We start from the raw sequence: 21952 nt of genomic DNA, 5'->3' as shown, positions 1-21952 counted from the left end.
GGAAAGGAAAGAAAGGAAAGGAAAGGAAAGGAAAGGAAAGGAAAGAAAGGAAGGAAAGGAAAGGAAAGGAAAGGAAAGGAAAGGAAAGGAAAGGAAAGGAAAGGAAAGGAAAGGAAAGGAAAGAAAGAAAGGAAGGAAAGGAAAGGAAAGGAAAGGAAAGGAAAGGAAAGGAAAGGAAAGGAAAGGAAAGGAAAGGCCCCTGGAGCTCTCACATGAGGACAGGAAAACTGATTGTCCCCACCAGCCAGATTGGAAAACTTCATAATTTAAAGAAATTAAATAGGGTATTCAAAAAGTTCTTACCTCAGTAGCGGGAAATAATTAGTCCTAGATTAAACAGTGTTCTAGTCCCACCTAACAAATATTAAAAGTAAGATTTTAAAAGGATCAGTTTCTAAGAAACTTAAACTGCATTCCATCACAGAAAAAGCTCAAGAAATTTATAAGAATAAAAACACAGGGGCGCCTGGGTGGCTCAGTCAGTTGGGCATCTGCCTTTGGCTCGGGTCATGATCCCAGGGTCCTGGGATCGAGCCCCGCATCGGGCTCCCTTCTCAGCGGGGAGTCTGCTTCTCCCTCTCACTCTCCCTCTATGCTCTTTCTCTCAAATAAATAAATAAAATCTAAAAAAAAAAAAAACACAGTCAGAACCCAGCAGTGGAAAATTTATAATGTCTTATATTCTATCAAAAAATACTGGGCATTGCTCTTTCATCTGGGCTGCCAACATGCCACCCAGACTGAAGAAGACCTGAAAATTTGAAGGCCACATGAGCCAAGGCCAAGGCCACATCAGCAAGCACTGGAAGCACCCAGAAGGCCTGGGAGATGCTAGCAGCATGCATCATCACAAGATCAACTTCCAGAAATATCACCCAGATTATTCTGGAAAAGTGGGTATGAGGCATCACCACTTAAAGAGGAACCAGAGCTTCTGCCCAAATGTTAACCTGGATAAACTATGGACCTTGGTCAGTAAGCAGACACAGGTAAATGCTGCCAAAAACAAGACTGGAGGGCGCCTGGGTGGCTCAGTTGGTTAAGTGACTGCCTTCGGCTCAGGTCATGATCCTGGAGTCCCGGGATCGAGTCCCGCATCGGGCTCCCTGCTCAGCGAGGAGCCTGCTTCTGCCTCTCTCTCTGCCTGCTTCTCTGCCCACTTGTGCTTTCTCTGTGTGTCAAATAAATAAATAAAATCTTTAAAAAAAAAAAAAAAAAAAAAAACCCAAGACTGGAGCTGTTCCTATCATTGATGTGGTACAATCAGGCTATTTCAAAGTTTGGGGGAAAGGACAACTCCCCAAACAGCTTGTCATCATGAAGACCAAACTCTTCAGTGGAAGAGCTAAAGAGAAGATTATGGGTATGGGGCCGGGGGGGGGGGTGGTGCCCTGTGTCCTGGTAGCTTGAAGGCACGCAGTGGGAGTTTCATTAAATGCTAACAAGCCCTTTTTTTAAAAAAAAAAGGCATGCAAAGAAACAGGAAAGTATTGAGGAAAAAAATCAACCAACCCCAAACTGACACAGATGTTAAAATTAACAGACAACAGCTTTTAAAAGAATAAGTATATTCCATAAATTCAAAAAGTTAAATAGAAACAAAATATATTTTAAAAAGTCAAACTTCTAGAGATGAAAACTACACTGGAAGAAATTCAACAGATAAAACACGGAGAAGAAAATATCACTGAAATAAAACACTTAGAAAAAAAGAGTTTAGGGCGCCTGGGTGGCTCAGTCGTTAAGCGTCTGCCTTCGGCCCAGGTCGTGACCCCAGGGTCCTGGGATCGAGCCCCGCATCGGGCTCCCTGCTCGGCGGGAAGCCTGCTTCTCCCTCTCCCACTCCCCCTGCTTGTGTTCCTGCTCTCGCTATCTCTCTCTCTGTCAGATAAATAAAATCTTTAAAAAAAAAAAGAGTTTAAAAATAATTAAGAGTAAACTATAGTACAACTTCAAACTGTCTAATATACAGGTAACTGGAGTCCCCAATGAAAGACATAGAAAGGAAGAAGGAAAAATAATGCCAAAATAACGTCAAAGAAATAATGGTTCAAATGTTTTCCAGACTTGATGAAAATCAAATCCAAGGAGGGATGACTCAAGATTGACTAATTGATCTAAGTGAGCCTGAGAGAAACTATGAGTATTGTCCACTTGCATCAGTTTCTGGAGAAGCAACACCATCATGGGAAATCCAGTCTTCATGTAAGGTGAGGAATAAAGTTAACGTGCTAAGAAAAGATTCATATGATTTCCAAATTCCTTAGTGAACAAATGAGGGTGTTAGTAAAATTGGTGGCAGAAAAGTCAGAGAAAAGCATGCTTTGGGTTTGGATTTTGATAACTGGACTGAGAAAATTAACAGGTAAATAGGAGACAAAGGAATATTATTTAGTCATGAGAAAGAAGGAATTTCTGCCATTTGCACCAACATGGATCAACCTGGAGGACATTATGTGAAGTGAAATAAGCCAGACAGAGAAAGACAAATACTACATGATCTCATTTATATATGGATTCTTAAAAAAAAAAAAAAAAGTCAAACTTACAGAAGCACAGAATAGAATGGTTATGACCAGGAGCTGAGGAGTGTGGGGAAAACAGGGAGATGTTAGTCAAATGGTATAAAGTTGCAGGAAAAAATAAAAGAAAGCTGAATTAAATTAGAATTCTATGCCCAATGGAAATATTTTTCAAAAACAAAGGTAGGATGGGGTGCCTAGGTGGCACAATCAGTTAAGCATCTGACTCAGTTTTGGCTCAGGTTGTGATCTCAGCATTGTGAGATTGAGCCCTGCATCAGGCTCCACGCTCAGTGCAAAGTCTGCTTAAGATTCTCTCTCCCTCTCCCTCTGCCCCTCCTGCTCATGCTCTCTCTCTCTCTCTAAAATAAATAAATATTGGGGCGCCTGGGTGACTCAGTCATTAAGTGTCTGCCTTCAGCTTAGGTCATGATCCCAGGATCCTGGGATCAAGCCCCGCATCAGGTTCCCTGCTTGGCGGGGAGTCTGCTTCTCCCTCTCCCACTCCCTCTGCTTCTGTTCCCTTTTTCTTGCTGTGTCTCTCTCTGTCAAATAAATAAATAAAATCTTTAAAGTAAGTAAGTAAATAAATAAATAAATCTTTAAAAAGAAAAAAAAGCCCAAAGGTAGAATAAAGACATTTTCAGACACATAAAGCTGAACAAATTTATCACCAATAGACTCACACTACAAAAATGTTAAGGAAGTCCTTGAGGCAGAAGGAAATATGAATCTACACAAAGGAATGAAGAGTACCTAGGGTTAGGGTTAGGGTTAGAGTTAGGGTTAACAGTAACTACATGGATCAATGTGTAAGATGTTTCCAATAGTGTTTAAATCCTGTAAAACATAATTCATGCTTTAAACAAAAATAATAAGATATGGTAGGCTTATATATGATTAAGCAAAATGTGTGATAACAATACCATGAAGGCCAAGAGGGGAGAAATGGAAGAATGCTACACATGAAGTGGTATAATATCATTCAAAAATAGACAGTGTTAAGAATGCATACCAAAGTCTTAAAAAAAACTATGAAAATAACGAAAAAGAATTATTGTATCTAATACACCAAAAAGGAGATAAATGGAGTCAAAAAATACTCAAATCTGGAGCGCCTGGGTGGCTCAGTCAGTTAAGCATCCAACTCTTGATTTCCGCTCAGGTCCTGATCTTAGGGTCATGAGATTGTGCCCCGTGTTTTTCTCTCTCTCTCCCTCTCCCTTTGCTCCTCCCCCACCCCCCTTCTCTCTCTCTAAAGAAAAAAAATTCGATCAAAAAACAACAACAAATAATAACAATGAAAGAAGAGAAGGGGAACATAGAAGAAATGGGACAGATAGAAGACAAAGAGCAAAGTGGTAGATTTCAACCTAACTATATCAATAGTTATATATATGGTCTAAATATTCCAATTAACAGGCACAGATTTCCAGATTTGATTTCAAAAAGCAAGATCCAGCTATATGCTGCCAAAAAGAACCACACTTTATACACAAAGTCACAAATAGATTACAAGTTAAAATGCTAGAAGAAGATCTATCAAGCTAACACAAATTTTTTAAAAACTGGAGTGGCTATGTTAATATCTGACAAAGTAAATTTTAGAGAAAGGAATATCTGGAGGGGGATAAAGCTGACAAATCAATTAATCAGTAGGACATAGGAATCTTAAATTTTTATATACTCAGTGACAGAACTTAAAATGCATACAGAAAAAAAAGAGGGAAAGACCAATCCACAATGATGGTCAGACATTTCAATACACTCTCTCAATAATTGACTAAATAGAGGGAAAGTCAGTAAGGATATACATTTGAAAAACACGATCAACCAACTTGATATAATTGATATTTCTGGAACAATCCACCAAACAGCAAATACACATTTTTTTTCAAGTTCATACAGACCATTCCTGAAATAGATCATATTCTTGGCTATAAAAAATCTCAAATTTGAAAAGACATGAGTCATACAAAATATGTTCTCTGACCACCAGAATTAAATTAGAAATCAATAATAGAATTATCTCTGGAAAATAACAGAATTATCTCCCAGATATTAAGAAACTAAATAAAATATGTGTAAGTAACCCATAGATCAAAAACAAAAATCAAAAGGGACATTAGAAAGTATCTGAACTGAATGAAAATTAATATGTAATATATCAAAATGCATGAGATGCTGTTACAGGCATAATTTAAAGGGAAATCTATAGCCCTAATCCCTACATTAGAAAAAAAATCAAATGAATAGCATAAAGCTCCAACTTAAAGTAAGCAAGTGAAAAATATCAGAAGAGAAATCAATAAAATAGTAAAAAGGAAAACAATAGAGAAAATTAATGAAACCAAAGGCTCGCTCTTTGGAAAGTTCAATAAAATGGATAAAGCTCTACCCAGACTGAGAAGGGGAAAAAAGAAGACACAAATTATGAATATCAGCAAGGAGAGAAGTAACATCATTACAGATACAACAGATATTAAAAGGAAAAGAAGGAAGAGTAAAAACCTTATGCCAATCTGACAATTTAAGTGAAACGAATGAACTCCTTGAAAAACACAAATCACCAAAACTCGAACAAAAATAAATAAGTTACTGAAAAGTTGCCATAGTTTCTTAAAAAGTTAAATTTGTGGTTAAAACTCTTCTATAAAGATAAGCCCTGGCCCAAATGGCTTTACTGGTAAATTCAACTGAACATTTAAGGAAGAAACAATACTATTTCTACACAGACTCTTCCAGAAAGTTAAAGAAGAGGGGATATTTCCCAACTTATTCTTTGAAGTCATCATTACAGTGATAGCAAAACCAAAGACATTACGAGAAAACTACAGTCAATATCCTAATATAGATACAAAAATTCTAAACACAGTTTTGGTGAATCAGATTCAACAATAGGTAAAAAGGATAAAACATCATAACCAAGTAGGGTTTGTGCCAGGAATACAAGGCTGATTTAACATTCAAAAATCAAACAATGTAATTTACCATATCAACAAATAAAAAAAAGAAAAACCATGTATCATTTCAATACATCTATAAAAAGTATATGACAAAGTCCAACCTTGATTCTTATAAAAACTCCCAGGAAAACTAGGAATAGAAAGGAACTTCCTCAAATGGACACAGGATCTTTACAAAAATCCTAGAGTCAACATTCCACTTAATAGTGTGGATTCCTTTCCTCTAAGGTCAAGAATATCTACTTTCACTTCTTTTATTCAACACTATACTGAAGGTTATAACCAGTGCAATAAGATAAAAATGAGAAATTAAAGGCATAAAGATTGGAAAGAGAGAAGTAAAAAGAAGATGACATGATCATCTGGGTGGAGATCTGATGGAATGTACAAAGAAGGTACTAGAAGTAATAATGAGCTAACTAATACAGCAATGTTGCAGTATTATAATCTCAATATATAAGAATTAATCATGTTTCTACATACAAGCAATGAATAATCAGAACATGAAATTTTAAAAATATGCACAGTAACATAAAAAAATATGAAAACCTTAGAAAAATAACAAAACATTGCTGAGAGAATTTAAGAAGGTCAAAATGAATGGAGAACTATATCTTGTTCATGAATTGGAGTACTCAGTATTTTTAAGATGTCAAATTTTGCTAAGCTGATCTATAGATGCAACACACAATCCCAATCAAAATCTCAGTAGGCACTTTTGTAGAAAGTAACAACTGCTTCTAAAATTCATATGGAAATGCAAAGGACCTGGGTAGCTAGAAAAATTTCAAAAAATAAGAACAAAGTTGGAGGATTTACACTACTTGATTTTAAGACTTATAAAATTATAGTAAACAACATAGTGTGGTATAGGCATAAAGATGACAGATAGATCACTGGAATAGAAGAGAAGGTCCAGAAATAGATGCAAACATACACTGACAACTGATTTTCAACAAAGGTACAAAGTCAATTCAATGGAAAAACAATAGCCTTTTAACAAACGGTGAAAAGGAACAATTGGATGTCTAGATGCAAAAATTAACTTCATTACATAACTTACATGATATATAAAAAATAACTCAGAAAACCCAAATATTGAGAAAAATAAAGGTCTAAAAAAAAACAGAGAACTTGTTCTTAGATTTGAAGACTTGATAGTAAAGAGATGAGTTCTCTCTAGATTGATCTATAGATTCTATGAAATCCCCATCAATATCTCAACTTTGAAGATGAAGAGGAAAGATTTGATAAGCTGATTCCAATACTTAACATATAAATGCAAAAGCCTGTAATAGTTAAGATATTGTTTTTAAAAAATAATTTTGGAAGACTCCATCTACTCGACATCAAGACTAACTAAAAAGCACAGTAAATAAAGCACTGTAAAATTAGCCTAAAAATAGACAAATAGACTAATGAAATAGAATAGTCCAGAAAGATTTATGACAAAAATGGTGCAATAGAATATCAATATGGAAAAAAAGTTAAAATTCAACCCCCTTTCTCACTCTATACACAAAAATCAATTCCAGGTGGACTATAGATCAAACAAAAAAGATAAAACAATAACCTTTTAGAATATAATATTGATAAATATATTCATAATCTCTGGGTAGAGAAAGATATCTTAAACAGAACACAAAAGGCATTAACAGATGAAAGACAGATCAAATTGACTCCACTAAAATTAAGAATTTCTATTCATTGAAAGATACCATTAAGAAATCAAATAGTACAAGAAGATATTTGCATATATACCCAACAAATGGCTCATATCTAGGATACTTAAACAACTCCTACAAATCAATAAGAAAAAGACAAATGGGCGCCTGGGTGGTGCAGCCAGTTAAGCGACCAACTCTTGATTTTGGCACAGGTGTGACCTCAGGGTCATGAGATTGAGCACTGCGTCGGGCTCCGTGCCCGGTGCAGAGTCTGCTTGAGATTCTCTCTCTCCCTCTGCCCCTCCCCTGATTTGTCCTCACTTACTCGCCCTCTCTCTCAGATAAATAAATAAATAAAATCTTTTAAAAAAAAGAAAAAGGACAAACAACCCAGTATGAAAAAAAATGAGGAAGAAACTTGAAAAGGCACCTCTAAAATTTAATATCCAGATGTTAACTTACATAAGAAAAGATACTCCACTGCATAGGTAACAGGTAATCAGAGAATGGAAAATAAAACCACAATGAAAACCGGAATGGCTAAACTTAAAAAAGACTGACTACATCAATACTGGCAAAGATGCAAGCCAATGGGAACTCTCTATATGTCTGATGGGGAAAAAACTGAGTACAACCATTTTGGAAAACAGGTTGGCATTATCTAGTAACACTGAAGATACTCATGTCCTATGGCTCCTCAATTCCACCAAAATATATAGAAATATTATTTGTCCTAGGCAAACATCAAAAAAGTCCAACAGTAGAGTAGATAAATAAATTATGGTATATTTATATTATAATGGAATACAACACAGTAATAAGAAATAAACTACATCTACTCACAACAACATGGATGACTCCCAAAAAGTAATAGTGTACCAAAGAAGGCAGACAAAATAAAAACACACACTATGTGGCTTTACTTATATAGTGTCCAAAAAAAATAAACCAAACTAAATCTTAGCATCTGGGAACACTAACATTTTCAAGTGGTAAAACAAAGAAAAATAAGGATATTTTAAAATAAAAGTTGGGGTAGTAGTTACCTTTGTGGGGAGAAAGGAATTGGTGATTGGGGAGGGACATGAAGGGGGCTTCCTGGAAGCTGGTGATGCTCTATTTCCTGGGTAGTAGTTCTACAATTATTTGATTTATGATGTATTATTAAGCTATACATACTTGTCATATGCAGTTTTTATGTATGCAATATTCCACAATTTTTACAATGCTAAATCAACAACAACAACAACAAAACCAGACTTCTCTGGGCAGTCTTCTATGGCTTATGTATGAGTAATGCCTACAATGAGAAGCTGTTGGCCAAACACAAGTCACCCACTGCCAAAACTAGATCCACCAGAGAACTGACTTTAAATTGTTTTTTCACATGTGCCTAGAGTTGTCAGGATCTAGTGCGATAAACCAAGCCAGGGCAGGAACCACTGTAGTTCCCCTAGTCATCATTCATTCCTACTAATTCATTCATTAAGCACAATAATATTAAGCATCATCTATTACCCAGGTGTTGGGCAAGGTGCTGAGGTTGAAGCTCAGTGGTGAACAAGTCAGCCAGGATCACTGTCCTCATGGAGCAATCCCAATGCAGTGCAGGGTGGCAGGGGTGGGGATGAGGGAGCCAGGGGCTTGGGGGAGGGAATAAACAACATTAATAATTGTGTGGCGTAAATGAACACGTGCTACTGCTTTTTTGTTAAAAAGCAAGGTGAGGATATTACAGGAAAAAGATCACCTGAGAAGCCATCTCTATGGAAGGTATCTCCTTGAATTCCTTAACTAAAGGTTAAACAGACCAGCAAGATACTATGTTAAGATTCCCTCATTTTGGAGAAAAGTTGTGGATCCCTACTCTCAGATTTAGCCCTTTTTGGAAGCCCTCTCCATGACCACACTATTGAAACATCCAATGGAAGAAAATAGGTGGACTTGGGTATGAATATCAAGATGGGTCCTTTCAAAAAACTATATGCTTTGCATCCCTGAGATCGCTGAAACTTAATGATTTATCTATAGCCTCTGTTTTCATGTTTGGGGTTTATTTTGGATAGCAAATTTTTAGTTGATTTCCAACAATTCAACCCATAAGCAGTTCCCTGTGTATGCCAGGCTCTGCTCTAGGCACAGGATACAAAGGTGAAGGTGCCATACTGAGACCTAAGTGCCCCCGGGAGCCTACAGGCTTTGGTGACCACCAGGGCTAACATGAGGTCCTCTTGAGGTGGCTGGTCCTAGGTGGGAATGTCACATCAGATAATGTGTCTAACTCAGACCAGATCACATACTCAAAGGAACTTGGTGTGATGGGGCAGATCAGGCAATGCCTGTACACTCATTATCCAGAGCCCCTCCATCTGGCCCTCTAGATAGGGAAGATTCCTCAAAACACTTTTTCATTAAATTAGTTCTTTTATTAATTAAACCAATACTTGGTGAGTGCAGCTATATCACTGTCTATCATCCCATTGGCTGCAGGTGTTCATGGCTCCAGCAAGAACTTTTTCCCTTCAGAGCCAGAATTCCAGGACAAATGATAAAACATCTTGTGTGGAGCTATGGTTCTTGCTCTGGATAACACAGGCAGTAGATGGCAGAGCCTCAGTGAAGGGTTGGCTGACACACACGCTTCCAACACATCCTTCGGTGGATGTACACGTGCACCTCAGCTTTGTGGGGCAGGCTTCCTCTCCTCTATACCTCCAGCCACCAGCATCTTCCCGAGTCTGCATCTTAGTGTGATGACGCTGCTAGTCCTGAGCATGGCATGAGCTTGGTATTAGCCTAATTTATGCAGAAGACTCCAAGAGGGAGGTAGGGAGGGTGAGGATTTTCCCACTGGGGGGTGCGGGGAGTTGGTGAGACCATGGACAGCCTGGGTGGTTTAGCAGTCGCACCCTGAGGAAAAGTACTCAGCAAACGGATAGCAAGGCATGCTCATCAAAGGCTAGTTTGCAAAAAGCAGGAATAAATGCAAACAACATAATGATACAATGCACAAACTACCGACCTTTGCTACAGACACTGTCATCCCTTCTTCTCCAACTGTAAAGGCAAACATCTCTCTGTCTCCTCAGAAACGGAAGGAAAGCACTCCCTCTCCAGGGACCACCCCAACAGTGAGTGGGGGAAAGACACAGGGCACATGAACTGCTGGCTTCTTATTACAACCACCCTCCTCCCCACCCAAATAGGCAGATGTCCACCACTCCTTTTTATCCCCAAGTGAGACTATGGCCCTACTGTCCACGTGAGGCATTTTACTGCTAGAAAAGGGGAGTTCCTTCAGTCTTCTCAGCCAAATAAGAAGGTTCCACCTTCTTATTCTCAAGGAGCTTTCAGGGAGCAGGGAAATGGGAAATTCCAATTCCTCAGGAGGCCTTCTTTATTTGGGGGGAAGGGCATAAATATGGGCGTGTATAAAGCATGTGCATTATAAAGTGTGTGTTTGTGTGTGTAAATAGTTATGCTGTCAGAAGAGAATAAGTAAAAATTGGGGCACAAGAGAAGATTTTTTTTTATTTTTCACTTATTTTAATTAGGTTGTGAGAGGCTCTTTTCTTTATTCTCTCTTCTACTTTTTTCTCTGTATGCACTGAGGAAGAGAATGACCTTGACAAAGTGTTTGTAAAGAGGCTTCTTTAATATTTCTAGTTCTTTGGAGATGCAGCAAAAGGAGAAAGAAAGTTAGTTTCCTTTATATTAGGCCTTTAAAAAATCTGATATCTTCATATATCCTGAGCAGATGTGAATGGTAATAGTGCCAGCATCTTGGACTAAGATTCCACCAGTTTCCTCTGCTGCAGCCAATCTCCCACCCCCACCCCCATCCTCAACTAAAACAGATCTGAAACTCAGAAAGCCTAACCATCCCTGCATTTAAAAATATATTTGCAAGTCATCCAGTGGCTTTATTTCCTTCCTCAAAAAATCCTCTACATTTATTTTGTAAAGAGGAAGGGGTAAAAAGAGTCTATTTTCAGTACTCCTGTAGTCTGTAGGCTGACCCCAAAACTGAATATACATGGTCATGACTATTTAAAAACTGCACTGCTACTCTTGTAAGGGTGAATAGCTCTATTCTTTGCTTTCTTTCCCTTCAATATGAAATACGATAAACAGTGAGAGTGGCATTGTATTGGTTTGTTTAAACACCAGTCTCTCCTCTTACAAATACTGTGTTAGTATGAAACTTCCCTGACATGATTTTAAACCCCAGTGTGTACCCTACTGGTTCTGTCCACCAGAAGCTACGGTTGAATGCCAAGAGCCATTAATCAGAAGAAGAAATGGATGTACAGGATCCTGGAAATGGTATAAGGACTCTGCTTCTCTGCAGAGGAGCTCCTGTCCTCTGAGCCCCATCTTGGCTCAGGTCCCAGCCGAAGACATAGGTCCCCAAGTACAACACATTCCCTCCCCTCAGGGGTGGGAGCTATGGGAGAACAACAGGGCTCAGGGAGGTACTGTGACATTCTGAATCCCTGGTGACATAACTGGGTGTCACCGCTGCCTGTGCATAATAGGAAAAGGGCGTAAGGTGTATAAAATGTGCTTACATCTATGAGACTAGACAAGCTCCAAGGACCCTTCCAGTCCATGTCCCACAATACCAAGAGGCATCCACACCCCTGTCAGCTTTGGGCAAGGGCACACCACCACCATCTTGGTCAAAGCCAACTCTGGGCACTCACCCTATAAGCCTGAGCTGCATTCCTACCCACCCTTTATGTTTTTATGACATTTGAAAGGCAAAGTATAGGAAATGGTTTTAGAAGGTAAGTGGGTTACTTTCATTCACAGAACTGGTATTTCAGAACAAGACTAACCTAAGTTATTTCAAAGTCTTAGATTTAATTCATACCATCAGTAACCAAACATTTTTGAGAGTTAGAGGGTATAATGGACCGCAAACTATGAGAAAGATACTATCAATACTCAGGCCACATAAAGAGAGCAGAGAGAGAGAATAATTAGAATATCAACCCAAAATATAGTGGAGACATCCTTCTAATCTTTTCATTTATACCTGGGGTAGGATGCAGGAGAGTTGGTGTTAGCTTTTGGGTTTTTGCTTGCAACAAACGCATTTCATTTTTGAGCTGAGCTGTGCCAGTTAGTGACATAATGTCCACACAGTAATATGATATGGTAAGCACAAATGCAGTGTACAGACAAGACTATGGCCTGGGAAAGACAAGCTCTGTCTATATATCAACGGGAATGGCCTGGAACTCAGGGAGTGAGTATTTTGAAGCAATCGCACATGAATTCACCTTCAGGAGATTAGAAGCTGATGTCACCAGGAGAGTGAAGTCATCAGAAATGACCTAAACTGATGGGATGTTGCCAGAACAAAGCCGCACTGTGCAGACACACAGTTTAACTCCTTCTGGGCTTGAGATTTCTCCAAGGACTTTTTTGGTGAATACGAGGAGCCTTCAGTAGAGACAACAAAGCCAACATGACTCCCATTCTCCTTGGCATCAGCTGGTGTTACTTGATGGAAGAGGCTTGAAAATAGATTCCACTAATTAAATGCTCAAGAGGTAAACCCCCATCTTTTCATCCAAGCATTCTACCCTGTCTCTAATGCTTCCCCAGGGGAAAAGTACTAGTAGGCTTGTAATAAACTGCAATTGATTTGGAGTGAATGGAATTGTTAGCAATTCCAGAATGAAATACTTGGGCCCCTGGAATGGTGGTGAAATAACACTACCAAAAACAGTCCCTTTGAAAAGTAACAGGCTGCCTGAGTCTGTCTGTGATCCTCAGTGGAATATTCTATGAACCGGTAAGCAATAAGATACTGGGCCATCCCTGCCTCCGTGTAACTGCCTACCATCCAGGAGCCATCTTCTTCAACTTGTTACCTTTATTCTTGAGAGCCAGTGCCACCTGCTTGTTTCACTCCCTTCTAATATCAACCCTTCACTACTGGAGATGTCATATGGCCAGTAATACCTTACTTAGGCCAAATAATAGCAACATACCTTCAAAAGTTAAGTGCACCCCCTTCAAGGCAGTAGCCATATGAACACTGAATCATCAAAACAGGGAAGAGAATATCCTGCTGGAGGCTCCTTAGAGGCAGAGAGTTGAACCTGGCCTCTTTACTGGGATGAAGCTAGCATCTAGAATCTAGAATCCACAATCAAGTGGGAGACCATGGACAAAAGCACCTTACAAGCTCAAAACTAATTTTCACCCAAGAATATTTTGACTTGAAGATGGTCCTCTACAAGCAAGTATAAAAGAACAACATCAAAAGGTATAACCTTAATGAGTAGGCTAAGTGAGAGGCCAGCTGCCTATACAGAGTGGTGGAAGTTATTCACAGAAGTTCTCCTGCCCCTATACTTCTCACTCCTAATGCCTATCACATGCCTAAAATCCACTCTCAAACCATTTGCCTTAAGTCAGTGCTTTTTCACAGTTTTCTCATAATTATAACCCATGCAAAGAATGTATTTTACAGCAATTTTCAGTACTGTCTCATACACACACAACTGAAAGAAAAGTTTTGCCATGGAACAATTCCTTTCTGGGGCCTAAGATGTGCTCTGATAATTTCTACTCTGTTTCATTCTATTTTATTTTTCAGTGTTGCTCCCACCCACTAATTTAATTTAACAACCACTAATGGGTCAAGATTCACAATTTGAAAAACACTGAGATTTAAGGCCATTTAGGAACAGAACAAATAAAATACAAATTAGGGTATTCAAAGTAGGGAAATAAGATTAGAGGGGAAATCCCACAATGCTTTAAGGTAAAGTCACAAGAGACCTTTCAGTCTTCTGACTACATAACTCCTCCTCTATTCACACACTCTCGAACTCATCTACAATCACAGAAAGATAATATACCGTCCTGGAAAGAATCTAACAGAAATCATCATGCTTGTTGGGGTTTTGCTTTTGTTTTTGTTTTTTGTTTTTTGTCATGCATTATTCAACTGAGGCCAGTTCAAACCACTGCACCAAAGATGAAAGGGACAATGTCCAACAAATGGACTGACACCATTAGGAAGCTGAGACTGAAGTGGGCCAGTTTTCTGGATGTGAGTCAAACTGCACTGATTTGAGTACATTCTTGCATCTACTTTCACTGTAAATGAAAAAGTTAGCTCCACTTTCTCACACTAAAGTATCTGACAAATCATCAGAACCAGTGGCTTTGGAAGCTAGGGTTGGCTTTCAGTGCCATTGAAACATCAAGAGATTTAGCCTGACTCTATCTTGGGACTATTAGATGAGCTACCATGACCAAACATTAAGTCAATTTTTAAAATACAGTAAATACTTCCAGAGCCCTTACTAGGCTGGGCACTATAAAAAATTTGTGGAGCCTTTTATTTGGTTGAATAGCCCAGGTCTTTAATTGAACTAATATAGTTCAGAGTTGTGGTTATGCTTATTATATTAATCCTGAGCCCCAACAGCCCTCAAGATCCTGACATAATTTGCTGGTTTTTAAAATACTGTTCAACATTTATTGTACTGAAACAAAACGTTACTGTTGATTCTTCAAAGGTACTTTACTAAAATATCAATAACTTTCAAACATTCAAATTAACATCTGAATAAATGCATCCTCTGCTGAGAGAGGCAATTCACATATCTTAAAAGGGGGAACCAAAGTGGTCAGTTTCACTCTCTGTTTCCATTGAGACTAATTTCCTGTACACTTGCCTTTAGATTTAAAATGAGTGAGAAATAATCTACTTTTTTAAATTAAAACTCATGTTCATTATCTTTTTTGAAGTATTGCACCAGCCAGTAGGAGAGGCCCATCCCTAATATTTGTAATATCCAGGCAAAAACACATATGGAGACCAGGCTTAGGTGGCCCTTTCTTTGCTCACCTGCAGAGCACTGATTAAATGCATGTGGACACTCCAGCCAGCATGTGCAGGCTCTGCACACCCTCCTTCCACCTCCAAATATAGCCACCACTCAGACCTAAATGGGTGCACACCAGGGTAGACACAGGATCAGGGATGCCTAGGTGCTGGTCTCAGAGCATAGTCTAGAAGTGGGCTTTCAGGAGAGGTATGGGAGATTGGTCAGAACTGGGTCAGAGCAGGCATGGGGTCCAAGGAAGGAGCCCCAGCCGCCCAAAACCTGAGTGGCAGGGGGAGAGGAGGAGGCACGAGTCCGGGGCTAGTATCAATATATTCAGATTAATGCATTCAGTATGACACATGTGACATCCACAGCCCACTAATTAAACCTCATCATTACATCCTCAGAACAAACACAAATGCATGCCCAGCCCTAATTTAGAACCCAAGTTCTAGTACATTCATTCTTAGAAAACAAATAAATAAAACCAGATTTCATTATTTTTACTCAAGTAGCATTTTTATTTGCTTTTTTAAAAAGCCAATTTCTGATACACTCATTTAAAAAAAAAATGGCCTTTCAATTTGGAACCCATTTTAAAGAGGGCCTGCTTTGAGCACGTTCATAAAGTTCTTATACCTGATGTTCTCTTTTGCTGTCGATGTATACTGCCCATTTGCAGAGATCATGGAAAGGAGAATGACTGGGAAATGCACAGAAAGGAGATCTTTTTTTAGCAAGTCTATACATCGGAGGGAGGAGAAAGTAGGGACTATTAAACCCAGGTCTCCTGACATCAGCCAGTATATCATAATAGCTTGTCTGTTACAGTGTCAAGTAACCCGTAGGAAAGAAAACATTTCTCAAACACCTGTAAGTCCATTCCAGGGGGCAGATATGGCATCCTCTTCCACCTGGGACCACTGCAAAGCTAAAATCAACAATTAAGAACAGCTGCGGCCTTGCAACCAGCTGCCCTTGCTAACCTCCTTGGAGGGACGGCAGGCAGAGTTCTAGGAAGGGTAATCAGCAGAGAAGACTGAAACTCCTCTTTCTCTGCATTACTTTTTTTCCTCTTGTGAAATGTGTTGGAACTTCCCCTGCATGCCAAAGATGTTCTCAAGACTGTTTTTTGTTTTGTTTTTTTGTTTACCAAACATCCTGCAATATTTTCAAGCCTTGTAGACCATGGGGATGTCTAATCTTCCATTTCACATAGCTAGGGCTCACAGCTTCAAATTGCTGCAGGAAGTGATTCCAACAGGCAAGGAAATTTTGTTACTTTTGAATAAATTTCTTTGGGAAGAGATCACTAATATGTGTCACTTAGTCACAGGCTGTGGGACCTCTCAAGAGCTAAGTGAAAAAAGAAGAGACCAACAGCCATTGGTAAAATCATATGTGTGACAAATCCTCTCAAAGGATTTGACGTGCCCACACATCAGAAAGGCAAGAAGAGCCACAGCCAGATAAAGGGAAGGCTAAAATGATGAATAATGGTTGGTAGGTATCTCAGGAGAGTGAATGCAAGGAGGAAAAGAATTTCAGGTTTGTTCTAGGGAGATTAATGCAATAAAAGAATTATCTGCAAAAATGAAATTCATCTAAGAAAACTTCTGATACTGTTGACTTTTTTTTTTTTTTTTTGAGGACAATCTCCCTGAGGGAAACAGCAGAAAAGCCATGAGCTAAATCATTTATAATAAAGAGGGAAAAAGAATCAGAAAATAGATTACTTAGAATATTCTCCTTCTCTCCCAGCCTTTCAAGCAGTAAAATGGTGAGTTAAGTGAGATTATCTCATGAGCTTTCTCATCTCTAAATCTTGTTTCTGGCTGCATTTCTCCCCCCCCCCCCATGCCTATGGCCCTGCTGCTAATGGAGGTGTTCAACATATAAACCTGGCATTTACTCAATTTTCGTTCAGCTTCTCCATTTCACTTTTAAATAAATTAGGTCATCCTATCAGCACAAATTGTGATTTAGAGAGAAGACAGAAGAATAAATCAGGTTTGAAGGCCCTTTTGCTGCGGATGTTTCATGCCTGTTTCCGTGACGTTTTAGTGACATTAGTTTTAGTGCTTTCTTGTGCTTGCTCATTCTAGGACTTGATAGTGTGAAAAATAAAAAAAAAAGTACTAGCAAAAAGTCAATTCTCAGATATCTGATATGTTGCTTATATGTCTAGGTTGCCTGTTTTTAAAACAAGAACATGATCATCTGTGAATCTGTCAAGAAGTCATAGGTCAGAGATCCTGCCCTATATTTGTTTTGCTGTCACTACACACCAAATGTCTAATGCAGATGTTTTTGGACCTAAGAAGGCAACTTACTTGAAAAGTTTTTGTTTAAATTTTTAAGAAAGTTATTAATGACACCTAATCAAGAAGATGCAACAGAACTTAAAAAGAAAATAATTCATAAACCACTCAGTTCTAATGTTATATACTTCTAGAAACATTCAATATATGTTATCCATTCTCTTTCGGTTTACCATTATTTCATTCCCTTCTTAAAGTTATCCATGCCAACAGAGGTCAACTTGGATTTCTATATTTTGCAAAAGGATCATCTAGTACTCTCTTTAATTTCTAGCAAAAGCTAATTAAGGTTTTGAGGTTGCCATGACACTATGCCTTTCAGATTTCTAACTATGGAGAATATAATTGACCAAGGTCTCTAGTTACTGCACTCTAATATCCACTGCCACATCTGTACCAAGATCATACTTGCCACAGGCTACTCCCAGCCAATGACTAGGTGTGGCAGGCAGTCTTGTTCCCAGGAAACAGAGGATTCCCCAGACAGCCAACATTGGGTCAAGGATGCCCCAGTGGCCTTCCTGAACATTTCTTAGGCCACACAATGGTCAAGGACACTTCTACTCAACAGAGTTTCCTTCTCTCTTTCACTTGTAAGACTTGCATCATAGTCTAATGACTCTGCCTAACTCCCTCTCCATTTTTTCTCACATGGGCATTCCCCCTAATAAAATTCTTGCACATTTAATCCCATCTTAGTGTCTACCTCCCAGAGAAACCAGACTAACACAGCTTGCTTTTTCATTCTTGGTCCTTTTCAATAAAGATGGGAAGGCTGCATCTTAGTATACAAATATGGGCTCCTTACTCTTTGTTGGATTGGGTTACAGTCTAGAGGGAATAGATAAAACCAGCAAAGTAGAGAACAGATGACCTCACATTTTCTTTCTTTCAGGGCACAGATTACCCTGCATACTAATCCTTGCTCCTAAGTTCACTAATTTCAAACAACCTTAAAAGGTGGGGTGGGAAGGGTGAATTAGGGTTGGTAAGGAATACTAAAAATCATCCTACTAAAAATATAAGCAAGATAGTCCAATATCTCAAAGGTTTGGTTTTATGAAGTTGTATCTGACAATGTGGATAAAGGTTGATTTCTTCAAGTATTTTTATAATCTTTTGTTCCAACACTAATAATTTTCCTTTATCAGTGGATGAATTGGGCTGGAATGCCATGGAACCTTTTCTGGGTCCATCCCAGCTCCATCAAACCAAAAGTGACAGCATGGCAGGAAATCTTCTTGGCCTATTAACTATCAATGGAAACCACCATGGGCAACTCTATCGTCTTACCAGAGGAGTTTCTGGGACCTTCATTCTTGTTCAGCCCAATCCTAGCAGACAAGAGAATAATAGGAATCATCAATTCTGCTGCACTGCACCAATGTGATTCCAGCTGTGATAGCAAAAGCCCTGGAATTCTGCTCATTTCATAAACAGGGAGGGTATCACTTCATCTCTTCTCCCTTATCCCCATTAGTTTTGGAAGAATTAGCAACTTAGAACTTGCTAGTTGCCTACACAATGTCCATTCTCCTTTTTTCATCCTAAGAAAATCTCAATTTTGTTCAGAGTGTGATATGTCCAGCTTAAAATACTACATTTTCCAGTCACTCTTGTAGCTAGGATTGGTCATGTAACATAGTTCTAGCCAATGAGATGTAATAAGTCATTGGTTGGAACTTCCAGGAAACCTCTTTAAAAGAGAGTCAACTAAAAGGATTTTGCAGGTGGAAAATGATAAACTGATTCTGAAACATATATGGATTATACAATTCCACAGCTAACATCATACTCAATAGTGAAAGGTTGAAAGCTTTTCCTCTAAGATCAGGAACAAGACAATGGTGCCTCCTCTTACCATTTTTATTCAACATAGTACTGGAAATCCTAGCCAGAGCAATTAGGCAAGACAAAGAAATAAAAGGAATCCAAATCAGAAAGGAAGAAATAAAATTATCATTATTTGCAGATGATATGATCTAGTATAGAGAAAGTCCTAAGACTCAACCAAAACATTGTTGGAACTAATCAACATATTCAGGGAAGTTGCAGGACATAAAATCAACACACAGAAATCAGTTGCATTCCTATACACTAACAATGAAACATCTGAAAAAAAATAAAGAAAACTATTCCATTCACAATAGCATCAAAAACAATAGAACATTTAGAAATAAATTTAACCAAAGAATTGAAAGATTGTACAATGAAAGCTATAAAACTTGGATGAAAGAAATTGAAGAAGACACTAACAAATGGAAAGATATTCCATGTTCATGGATATAAAGAATTAGTTGTTAATAAGTCCATTATACCCAAAGCCATCTATAGATTCAATGCATTCCCTATCAAAATTTTAATAGTGCTTTTCACAGAGAGAAAAAAGAAAACAATCCTAGCCAAAGCAATTCTGAGAAAGAAGAATAAACCAGAAGTAACATATTTCTTAATTTCAAACTATACTACAAAGCTATGGTAATCAAAACAGTATAATTAAAACTAGCATAAAAACAGACACATAGACCTATAGAATAGAATAAAGAGCTCAGAAATAAACTCCCATGTATACAGTCAACTAACATTTGATAAGGAAGCCAAGAACAGTCAATGGGAAAAAAGATAGTCTCAACAAGTGGTGCTGGGAAAGCTGATAACCACATGCAGAAAAATGGTATTGGACACCTATCACAAACCCTCACAAAAATTAACTCAAAATAAATTAAAGATTTAAACAAAAGACCTGATACCATAAAACTCCTAGAAAAAAACATAAGGAAGAAGCTCCTTGACATAGTTTTAGCAATGATTTTTTGGATATGACACGCAACAAAAGAAAATAAGCAAGTGGGACCACATCAAACTAAAAAGCTCTGCACAGCAAAAGAAACAATCAATAAAATGAAAAGGCAACCTACCGAATGGGAGAAAATATTTGCAAACCATATATTAGATAAAGGATTAGTCACATAACTCCTTAACAAAAGAACAATTGATTAAAAAATAGGCAGAGTCAAAGAGGGCCAGGGCAGGATGGAGGCTAGGAGGCCAGGGCAGCAGGCATGCAGCTTGGTAGGAGGCAAGCACCCAGGGACATGGATGGGCCCTGGTGGCAAGGGCGCTAACCCAAGGCAGGGATGCCCAGCTCCTGCCCCTGGCTGCCCATGCTCCCCATGAAAAACCAGCTCTGAGGCTCCCCAGTGCTAGTGCACATGTCAGCCTCTGGGGCATTGGCTTCTGGGGACACAGGGGTAGCATCAGAGCCCAGTGTGATTAAAAAAAAAAAAAAGGCAGACTAACTAAACACATTTTTCCAAAGAAGACATATAAATGGCCAATAGGCACATGGAAAGATACTCAACATCACTAAGCACCAAAGAAATGCAAATCAAAACCACAATGAGCTATCATCTCATTAGAATGGCTATCATCAAAGAGACAAGAGATAATAAGTATTGTTGAGGATGTGGAGAAATGGGACCCCTGGCACACAGTTGGTGGTAATGTAAATTCATTCAACCAGTATGGAAAACACTATGGTGGTTCCTCAAGAAATTAAAAGTAGAACTGCCATATGACCCAGCAATCCCACCTCTGGGCATATATCCAAAGGAAATGAAACCAAAAAAAGACATCTGCACTCCCATGTTTATTGCAGCATAATTCACAATAGCCAAGATACAGATTCAACCTAAGTGTCCATGGATGAATGGCTAAAAAAGATTCCAATTTTTCAATGATATATTATACAGCCATGAGAAAGAAGAATATCCTGTCATTTATGCCAGCATGGATGAATCTTGAGGGCATTATGCTAAGTGAGATATCAGACAGAGAAAGACAAATACTGTATGATACCACTTGTATGCCGAATCTAAAAAAGTCAAACTCATAAAAACAGACAGTAGAATGGTGGTTACTGGGGCAAGTGGCGAGGGGGGGTGGTAGGAAGGGGGTGGCCTGGGAAGATGTTGTTTAAGGATACAAGCTTACAATTAGTGGATAAATAAGTCCAGACAACCTAATATACAGCATAATGATTATAGTCAATAATACAGTATTATAAACTTCTAAGTTGCTAAGAGACTAGATCTTAATTATTCTCACCATAAAGAAAATTAGTAATAATTATGTGACATGATAAAGGTGTTAGCTAACACCATGGTAGTAATCATATTGCAATATATAAATGTATTGAATCATCATGTTGTGCACCTTAAACTTATACATTGTTATATGTCAATTATATCTCAATAAGAATAAAATTAAAAATAAAATAAATAAAATAAAATGTATATGGCAATGCAAAGGATTAAGTATAACAAGGCAATCTTGGAAAGGAGCAAAACCTGCAAGGCATAAACCACTAGCTATCAAGACCCATTTTATTAAATAAGACAGTGTAGTATTGACTAAAGGATACACAAATAGACCAATGAAAATGAATAGAACACAAAAATAGATCCACACTGATTTACAACACTGATAACACTGCTGTATTACAGGGAAAGGATGTTTTTTTCAATAAACAATGTTGGGTCCACACAGAAAATATAAATCATAACCACTACTTCACACCATAAATAAAAGTTAATTACAGATATATAAAAGGTAAAA

At 38.3% G+C, this 21952-nt stretch overlaps 1 pseudogene; it reads left to right on the top strand.

The window, feature by feature from the left end:
* The first annotated feature begins 728 nt into the window (after positions 1 to 728).
* On the top strand, positions 729 to 1410 carry LOC123839213 (large ribosomal subunit protein uL15-like; annotated as a pseudogene).
* Positions 1411 to 21952: the final 20542 nt, after the last annotated feature.

Source organism: Mirounga angustirostris, unplaced genomic scaffold, assembly GCF_029215605.1.
Source record: "Mirounga angustirostris isolate CCGP_5_RB_7025 unplaced genomic scaffold, mMirAng1.0.hap1 SCAF_3, whole genome shotgun sequence".
In the NCBI taxonomy this organism is placed as follows: Eukaryota; Metazoa; Chordata; class Mammalia; order Carnivora; family Phocidae; genus Mirounga; species Mirounga angustirostris.
Note: the sequence above shows the minus strand (reverse complement) of the source record. Positions and strands in the feature narration are given on the sequence as shown.